The 9,776-nt window shown below is 39.2% G+C and overlaps 1 long non-coding RNA gene across 1 annotated transcript; it reads right to left on the bottom strand.

Annotated features, from left to right (window-relative positions):
* Positions 1 to 546: 546 nt before the first annotated feature.
* LOC115276985 lies at positions 547 to 5,621 on the bottom strand. The gene is made up of 3 exons (XR_003902149.1): positions 5,427 to 5,621; positions 2,171 to 2,303; positions 547 to 746 (listed from the first exon to the last, which is right to left on the bottom strand). It is a non-coding gene; the product is annotated as an uncharacterized LOC115276985 (long non-coding RNA).
* Between the last annotated feature and the right edge of the window lie 4,155 nt (positions 5,622 to 9,776).

Below are 9,776 nucleotides of genomic sequence, written 5' to 3'. Positions count from 1 at the left end.
CCACCATTACCAGATTCTTCATTCAGGTTTCATTTGACATTGTTCCCTTATCTCTCACCATCCCAGTTTGTCACCTAAAACCTCATCTTACATTATCAAAGAATTATTTATGGAAATAATACTCAAAAGAGCATATTAGGACTAATAATAAAATAATAACTACAGTTTAGAAAATGTACTGTATTCAGTATAACTATGGGAAATATTTTAGGTACATATGTGATACATTTTACAATTACAAGTACTTGGATCTACCATTATCCCTGTTTTGCTTTAAATTTTTTTTAATGTTTATTTTTCAGAGAGAGGCAGAGTGCAAGCAAGGGAGGGTCAGAGAGGGAGACACAGAATCTGAAGCAGCCTCCAGGCTCTGAGCTGTCAGCACAGAGCCCGATGCAGGGCTTGAACTCACGAAGGGTGAGATCATGACCCGAGCCGAGGTCAGACACTTAACCGACTGAACCACCCAGACACCCCACATTATCCTGTTCACAAATGAGAACAGAGAGGTACAGAAAAGCAAGAAAATCATATGACATCTAACAATAAGTGAATGAATTTCAATTTTTATTCAAGTGTGTCTGACTCCAAGGCTCTTGTTCTCTTGACCTGAACACTGGGCTCATATTCTGATATTCTGAACTTTTATGATTTCAGGATATAGACCTCTGTTGGGCTAAGGTAACACAGCCTCTTTATCTTTGCCAGATAATCAGATTGCTATTTCTCGGCCCTGTTTCCAAAATCTGCAAAGATAAAACATGTTACTAGGAAAACCAATTTTAGAGCAGGTTGGTTAATGGCAAAACTACAACAAATCTGACCCTTTCTTAATCTGTGACCAGTAGACAGGTATCTCTAACATATAAGAAAATTGATTCTTGAAGAAGCCAGTAACAGAGAATCTTATCGTGAGAGATAGGTAAATTTCCCTTTTTTCCAACTGTCTGAGTTACCTGATTCAAAAATGTCCTGTTCACAAACTCAAATCTGGAGCCTAATTAGGCCAGGAGATACTCCGTGACCTTAGCCTGAGGCATCTTGGTTGCCTTCTTCCCATTTGGGGACATGGCTTTGTTCCCAAAGAAGGCAATACACATATTTCTTCCTGGCTCCAGGCAACCAAAGACATGACTTGGAAATAACAAATCTAAGCCCCTTATGCTTCTTTTGCTAGCAAAGTCTCTCTCATCTCTGGGGGAAAGTACAGTGGGACATCACAGGATAGGGGAGACTTCAACTCTTTGCCCATCTCTGCAAGTCTGTAACTCAAGGCGGCCTTTTCCGCACTCTTGAGGTCCAGCTACATTCTGGTCTCTAAGCCTCAATTACTTTAAGGATATTAACATGGAAAGCATGTGTAAAGCAGGCAAACATCTAAGAGATCTCAGAAATCCTCAGAGACTCTTGGTGAGAGGCACAAGAAAATTGAGTTCTTTTAAGGGGATTCAAGATCACTGCAGAGTCAAGCACTCATAGAAAGAGAAGACAGTGTCCAGCCCTTTGGCTTCTAAAATCAGTACCTGTTTCTCACAACACTTGAACTATGAGAGTTGGGACAATAATGTTAAGATTAAGCAACCAATTACGTGTATTTTCATGTACACCTGAGTTTCACATGCGTAGCAGCTTTTATTTTTTTTGTGTATGTATTTTATTTTGAGAGGAAGACAGATGGTGAGCAGGGAGAAGGGCAGAGAGAGAGGGAGACATAGAATCCGAAGCAGGCTCCAGGCTCTGAGCTGTCAGTACAGAGCTCGATGTGGGGCTCAAACCCATGAGCGGTGAGATCATGACCTGAGCCGAAGTCGGACGCTTAACCAACTGAGCCACCCAGGCGCCCTGGAGAGCAGCTTTTAAAAGAAGGTGACTCCCCTATTCAATGACAGTTGGAATTTCCAGGAAATCTGCTTTAATTCTGAAATCTTAAGAAATATTTAGACTAACTATTCTCAAACATAATTGCCTTGAGTAGCTATACATTTCTATAGGCCACTAATTCTATTTTCTTCCTGGATGTAGAAACCTCTATGGAAGCCAGTGCCTCAATAATACTTTTCAAGGACATCTCTGAGCTGGGATAAGCATTCTAATCAGTGGCTAGAGCCACCGCCTGGGCTGAAATCAGATTTCTAGATAGGCTTCGATTTTCCACTTAGGAGGGACTCACCGATTACCCAGCAATGGTGGGCTGCTCCTCTGCGGTGGCCTCAGCTCTCAGGCTTCTCTTTGCTTCTCTACAACTTTTTCTAGCCGTTAGCATTACTCATTCACTACCATTTAATGTCCTTTGTATGTATTATCTGAAGAGAAAGAAAACGCATCGTTTACTTTGTTTTTCTCATCCATGGGAATGCCATTTGGACAGAGTGCTCTCTCTTTTCTCCCCTCAGGACATTAGCAGAGGCCAATCCGGCTCAGGTCAGCACACCAGACCCAGGAGCCTTCCATCAAGAGGTCCTAAAGGCCTGACCATCACCCCGTGTTTCAGTCCGGTGCAGCTCAGCTCTGTCCTGACAACCCTACCTCTCCTCTCGAGGGGTCTGTGCTCCTTTCTCCCAGAACTCCCAGCCCTTCTTTTCTCTTTTCTTTGTGCTCTGAACCTTCCTTCTCCTCTGTTTGACCATTAGTTGTCTCGGTGGATTGTTATTCTTGCTGTTCCCTTAAGACATAGTGATTCCTTTACCCAAACATCACTATTCTAATTTCTTTTTAAGTTAATACCTTTTCCCTTATTATTTACTTATGTCCAGGTGCCCCCAGAATAGAGAGATTAGAAACTGCTTTCTCAAGACAGGACCCGGAGAACAAATGGGGGGGAAAGCTTCAGCTGATACACACTTAAAAGAAATTCTGAGGTTAAATTTCGGATCATCCTCAGCTTCTAAATAATAATGACTACAAAAGTGGTGAGATTGTATATACAACGTATCAAGTTCCTCTATTTTATTTTACTCTTTAAGTTTGATCTTCATGCTACACTTTGGTTTTTTTGGTGGAATATTTTTCATTATTTAATCTAACCGGCAACTAGAGTGACTTGCCCTTGGCCCCATAGCCATTATATCTATAAGAAGTGTCAGGGGCACCTGGGTGACTCAGTCGGTTGGGCGTCCGACTTCGGCTCAGGTCATGATCTCACATTCGTGGGTCTGTGCTGACAGCTCAGAGCCCGGAGCCTGCTTCTGATTCTGTGTCTCCCTCTCTCTCTGCCCCTTCCCTGCTCATGCTCTGTCTCTCTCTGTATCAAAAATAAAACATTAAAAAAAAAAAAGCACCCATGCTGAAAGATGGTTTGGGAAGCAAGGGGGGGTGCTCTACATTCAATTCTTGAGTGACATTTCACTCTGTGTGTATCCCAGCATGCTCTACGATACCCAGATCTTATCTTAAGAATTTGCCTATCCAGAGTCCCATTTGAAATCAGAGGCATATTTTATCTCCTATGATCTATAGGCCATCTGATTCTCTTTGTCAAGTTTTCTAGTATTCTTCTCTCTCCACCTTCATTTTTTAAATATCTTCTGCTTAATAGCATGCCCCTTTTGCACTCATGGTGCGAGTGAAGAGTAGGAAATAGTAAAACCTGGTTTCATGATAACCTTGAGGAGTTCTGGAAAATGTTTCTTCCTTAGGTTAAACTACGCTGGCCTCAGTAATTCACAAGGCAACTCCAGTATCCTAGGAAACCAGAGAACAGCAAGCTGTGAGTTTCACTTGGCCGCTGAAGGCAGAGCAGAGCCTCTATTGGAAGCAGTGAGTTTGCTGAGCCCAGTTCAAAGCTGTCTGAATCCTCAAGCTCTTGCCTTGTTTCCTAATGACAGCCACCTTCTCTTCTCCTCCCTGTAGGCTCCTCTTGCAAATGGAGATGGGGATGGTGACAGGGACATGAACCATCTGAAGTAAATCTTCTTGCTTTCTTCAAACCTCTGAGCTGAAAGTAGCAGATGATGTGCTGTAGGGAGGACGTTTCCATCTATGCCCTTTGCTCGATGTCATCCTTTTCCATCTAGGCCTCATTTGGGGGCTCCTCAAGCAGCCAGCAAGGAGGGAACTGCCCCTCAGGACACCAGGAAGCTGTCTTCTTAGGTATTAAATCCTCCCTCTAACTCCTCTGGGTGGGACTGTGTGTAATAAATATATTTTGTAAACAACTGCTCCCTTTAATGGTTAGATGGAGGAAAGATATGGGTATCATAGGAGATAAAAAGAAGAAATCAGTCCTCGTCACAATTATGGTGTTTTTTGATCAGGTTACCTCCAGGAGCTAGAGTGTGGGAATCATCTCGTAGCCAGGTTAACTGAGAAGAAAAGATGGAGAACAAATTTTATGTTTTCACACACACACACACACACACACACACACACACACACACACACAAGTATTGAATAGTTAGAAATTATGTGCTAGAGACGCCATATGCAGACTTCAGCTTTGGTGAAAGCCTAGAATTGGCAGGGAAGAGACACGTTTTCTTCTTTTGCTCTGTCTTTATTCCCAGCCATCACTGGTAGGAACCAAAGCACAGAGAGCCTTGTTGGCCAAACCACTCCTTTAGACTGGGTCAGAGACAGTATGGCTTCTCATGAAAGCAGCTTTTGCCCATGGAGCTCTGATGTGTGCTCCATTCTACCCTCTCCTGACCTGTTCAACTCCCAGAAAGGCAGTTATTTGTGCCTCTGACAGTTAACTACTTGGTCATCTCCTCTTCCAAAAACCAAGTGCCCTAGCTCCACTGTCTGCCCCCCAACCCCCCGCCAAATCAATGTCTTTCTTTTGCCATTCCCCCTATGCCATCACATTCCCATCTAATAGAGAGACTCATCAGGATGAGTTTTTTTCCTCTGAGAAAATAGCCTCATGATCGTGATATGATCCAAAACCAGAATAAAATATATACCCTATATATTTGCACCTACCTACAATTTATCCCCCGTGATACATAATTTCAGGTTTTATCATATTGGCTTTTATTAAAGAGAATTTTTCTTCATATCTAGGTTTGCCCCTGCCCAGTCTTTTAAAAGTCAAGAAATTCTAATCTCACTTTAGGCAATACTTTCCTGAGCTGCATTTTCCTCTTTCTTAAGATTAGATGATTTCTTGTGCTACTTTCCACTTTCCAGATCATCACAGATGAGTAAAGGTGAAAACGAAAATAAACCCACATAGTAAAGACAGCAGCCTTCACTCAGGTAGATACCTCACAAAAATTATGGTGGGCATGAGGCTCCTAACAAGGAATACAGTGGTTATTTGCAGGTTCTGTTTCCCTATGCGTAACTGATCTCCCGTGAAAGGAAAATGATAATGTTAGCCTTTCTCCACTTAAGTGGCTTGGTTTTCTGTACTCTCTTCCTCCTCTTTGAAAGCATATCTCAATCTGCCTCCATCTCTGCTCAAGAAAGGATGCCCCAAAACTCACTTCCAGACCAGCAGGAAGCTTCTCTGATATCATCAACTTTCAGATGCTTCTCCATTCAAAAGCATTTCGCTGAAGGTGGCTTTTTAAGGCAGGGTGCACTGATCCTGTAGCTAATTTGTTCACGGTGCTTAGATAGGTGGATGACCACAGTTCTTTTCCCAATCCTCTAAGACATCATGGGTGTCCCAATTTCTAATCATCCTTTACTCTAGATGGCAGTTTGGGTTGGTGTTGGAATATTGCCAAGGGTTCTGGAGCTTTCCTTACTTCAGTTACTCCTCAGGATTCTGCCATCCCAGATTAAGTTTACATAAACCAACCAACTGCCTTCTTAAAGATAATTTCTTAAAGGAAATGCTCCTATGAGCTTACTCTTAATCACATGCTTAACTACATCTGAATTTGGACATGCATGAATTTTTAAACTTAAGGAGAAACTATTCTCTTGGTAAGAAATATCCCAAACCTTTCTATCCTCCTGCATGTCACTTTAGGAAACAACCCCTCACTAAATAATATAACTTTCCCAGTCACCAAAATGAAATGTGACACAGTTTTTTTTCCACTTATATAATTATAGTAATACAAGAACTTATTTTTGCAAACACTACAATACTATTGTACCAACACTATGTAGAAAAAATTATTAAAATCCCAACATATTCACAAGCCATTCTTGTTATTTATTATCTCTTCCCACATTTATCCTAAAAAGGAGATATTTGTGTAAATTTTTAAAGGCTTTATTTTTTCATGTTATGCCTTCATGTCATGACAATATTCTAAATTTCAATGATTTTAGTGAAAAGTATTTTTTAATTTTTTAATTTATTTTTGAGAGACAGAGAGAGACAGCGCAAGCAGGGGAGGGTCAGAGAGAGAGGGAAACACTGAATCGGAAGCAGGCTCCAGGCTCTGAGCTAGCTGTCAGCACAGAGCCCAACGCAGGGCTCGAACTCATGAACCATGAGATCATGACCCGAGCCGAAGCTGGACGCTTAACCGACTGAGCAACCCAGGCACCCTTAAAAGTACTTTTTAATATGAGAAACATTATGATGTTTATATTCCATGTTAGTTTTCTTTCCCTCACTATATTTTTCAGCTCAATTCTTAGAAACTACATCATGAGAGTTTGAATATTTTAATAACCCCAAAATATCTCACCCTCCCCTCTAAACATTTACTATAGCTCTCATAGCTGATGAGATCAAGCCCCGCATCGGGCTCAGTGCTGAGAATGGAGCCTGCTTAAGGTTCTCTCTCTCCCTTTCTCTCTTCTTCCTTCTCTTTCTCTAATAAAAGATAGAGAGTATAGGTATAACAATTCCCATTGTATAGTGCAGTGAGAAGGAAAATTAGTGAGGTTTCCCAGCGTAAGATGGGTAAAATTATTTTTCTTATTTTTTAACTAGTAATAAAATTTAATTTTAATTTTTTGTTTCAAAAATTTTATTTAAATTCTAGTGAGTTAACATATAGGGTAATAATTGGTTTCAGGAGTAGAACTTAGTGATTCATCACTACATACAACACCCAGTGCTCCTCACAACAGATGTCTTCCTTAATGCCCATCATCCATTTAGCCAATCCCCTGCCCACCTCCCCTCCATCAACCCTAAGCTTGTTCTCTGTAGTTAAGGGACTCTGCTGGTTTGCTTGCCTCTCATGTTTCTTCTCGTCCCCTACATTCATCTGGTTTTCTTCCTAATTTCCACATGAGTGAAATCATGTATTTGTCTTTCTCTCACTGACTTATTTCACTTTACTCTCTAGCTCCATCCACATCATCGCAAATGGCAACATTTCATTCTTCTTGATAGCTGAATAATACTCCATTAAATATATACCACATCTTCTTTATCCATTCATAAGTCAATAAGCATTCTGGCTCTTTCTGTAATTTGGCTATTGTCGATAGTGCTGCTATAAACAGCACGGTGCATGTGCCCCTTCAAATCAGTATTTTTGTGTCCTTTGCATAAATACCTAGTAATTCAATTGCTGGATCACAGGGTAATTCTATTGTTAACTTTTTAAGGAACATCCATACTGTTTTCTAGAGTGGCTACACTGGTTTGCATTCTCACCAACAGTGTAAGAAGGCTCCCATTTCTCCACATTCTTGCCAACATACAACATTTCTGAAGTTGTTAATTTTAGCCATTCTATCAGGTGTGAGGTGGTATCTCACCGTGCTTTTGATTTGTAGATACTCTTTGTATCTGATATGTCATTTGCAAATATCTTCTCCAATTCCTTAGGTTGCCTTTTAGTGTAGCTGGTTGTTTCCTTTGCTGTGCAGAAGCTTTCTATCTTGATGAGGTCCCAATAGCTCATTTTTGCTTTTGTTTCCCTGGGTAAAATTATTTTTCAAATCCCCAGGTTAAAGCTCCAACATGTTCTAAAGCAGAGCATGTGACTATTTAATCGAACTTTCCACTTGTTGATTTAACTTACAAAATCAGCAATTCCCAAACAAATATCTAAGTGACACTCTAAAAACACAATCCTCTCCCTGTAACTTACTTTTGGTCTAAAAAAGAAAGCAAAACTTGAAAAATAAGTTTTTAATAATAAAAACTATATTCTCTTGTGGGAACCACTGAACAACTTCACAACTTTATTTCATAAAACATGTGAAAATAAGAGAACATGAATCTAAAAATGAATCTGCAATATTTTTAGAATAGATATCTATATATCCATATATCCATATCTCATCTTTACAATACAGGAAGATTCAAACATATGTAGACAATGCCTGACATAATGTCACAAGAAACCACTCTTCTTGAACTTCTATAATGAAGAACTATCTGATCTCAAGAGTAGAGGGGAATCAGTCAAGTTCAGCTTGGCTCAATAGCAAAGCCACTGTATAACAAGACAAAATTAATTTTAATAAGGTCATTTGTTTCTCACATTTATCTCCTACCCCAACCTCTCTTCAACCTCTTAGTTTTCTAAACCAATCAGACAACCATGTTTACAATTCAGGAACCACAGCCTTTTTTTAAGTTTTCATTTAAATTCCAGTTAGTTAACATATAGTGTAATATTGGTTTCAGGATTATGAGATAGTGATTCAACACTCGGGAACTACAGTCTTTAAGAAAACACTAAACAAAGCTTTCAGAAGTGGGATTTCACCTAAACTTTATGAGTCATATGTCCCTCAGCAGCACTACTTTATTTCCTTAGAACTAATGGAAACAGATTAAGAAAAGTAGAAAGAGAAGGGAAAGGACACTATCTTCTTTCTGAGGTAAAAATTGACTGATGTGAAGAAGTGGCACCAAGACAAATAATGGACTAAGTTATGGTGTTCTTTACTTAAATAACTACTGTTCATATATTTGTTTAGTCATGTCTATGACTCCTCCAAGGGGCATCATTAGTTCCCATAAGGCAGTACAAGCTGTTAAAGATGTTGGCTGGTACTGAATGGAAGACGAGGACTAGAACTATGCAGATAAGAACCCTTGAACTAATACTTGAAACTTGAATTTCAAAGAGGAGAGAATGGGTGAAATCAGATTGCTTATATTCAGATGTCTGCTTCTGAATACTGGTCTTGGGATTTGAACTCAAACTACATCCATCTTTCTATGGGTGCTATGGTAAGTAACAATAAAATGCTGTTTTAGGGTTCAATTCTAAATTTTGAAATTTCTTATCCCTTAGTATGGACACAGTTTTGAGGGAAATTTCAAGATAGCATATCTTACAATTTTGTTGCATTTTCCAGTAAGTGAACTCATGCCACTTATAGAATAAGGACCATACACATGAAAATGAAGGAGGAAGAAAAAAAATAAGAAAGAAAGCAATATTTAAAAATACAGGTGAGGGTTTCTTTAGACTATTTTCAGCTTCGTTTAAGGTAATATGCCCAGACCTTTTAATTTCACCTGTAAAATGTTTTTGTACCCTCTTGTTATTATTCCTTTCTTTGCATAAAGGCTCTAAAAAGTACACATTACTGTCAATATCTCCTTTTTTAAAAAACCACTAATAATTCTTTGTAATTATCAAAGTTCATCTTATGTATTGATTTCTCTGCATATCCATGAATGTGTGTGTAGCCCATTTAAATCCTCATTTTCTCTCCTCATTCATGTCTATTTTCTATTATCTTTGTTATTACTATTCTCTTCCTTGACAAAAGAAGAAATATCTAAATGATTTCTCAGACTTTTTCTCCTTCTGAAAAGGAAAAATAAATAAAATTATTTTAAATTAAAGAAAAGGAAAGTAGTCCACCTGCTTGGAAAGTGAGGATTTACATTTAGTAATCAGCAATATCAACTGATGCGTCAGAATTAAACCTATGTTATTATTATAGAA

Source organism: Suricata suricatta, chromosome 13 (genome assembly GCF_006229205.1).
Source record: "Suricata suricatta isolate VVHF042 chromosome 13, meerkat_22Aug2017_6uvM2_HiC, whole genome shotgun sequence".
NCBI lineage: Eukaryota > Metazoa > Chordata > Mammalia > Carnivora > Herpestidae > Suricata > Suricata suricatta.
Note: the sequence above shows the minus strand (reverse complement) of the source record. Positions and strands in the feature narration are given on the sequence as shown.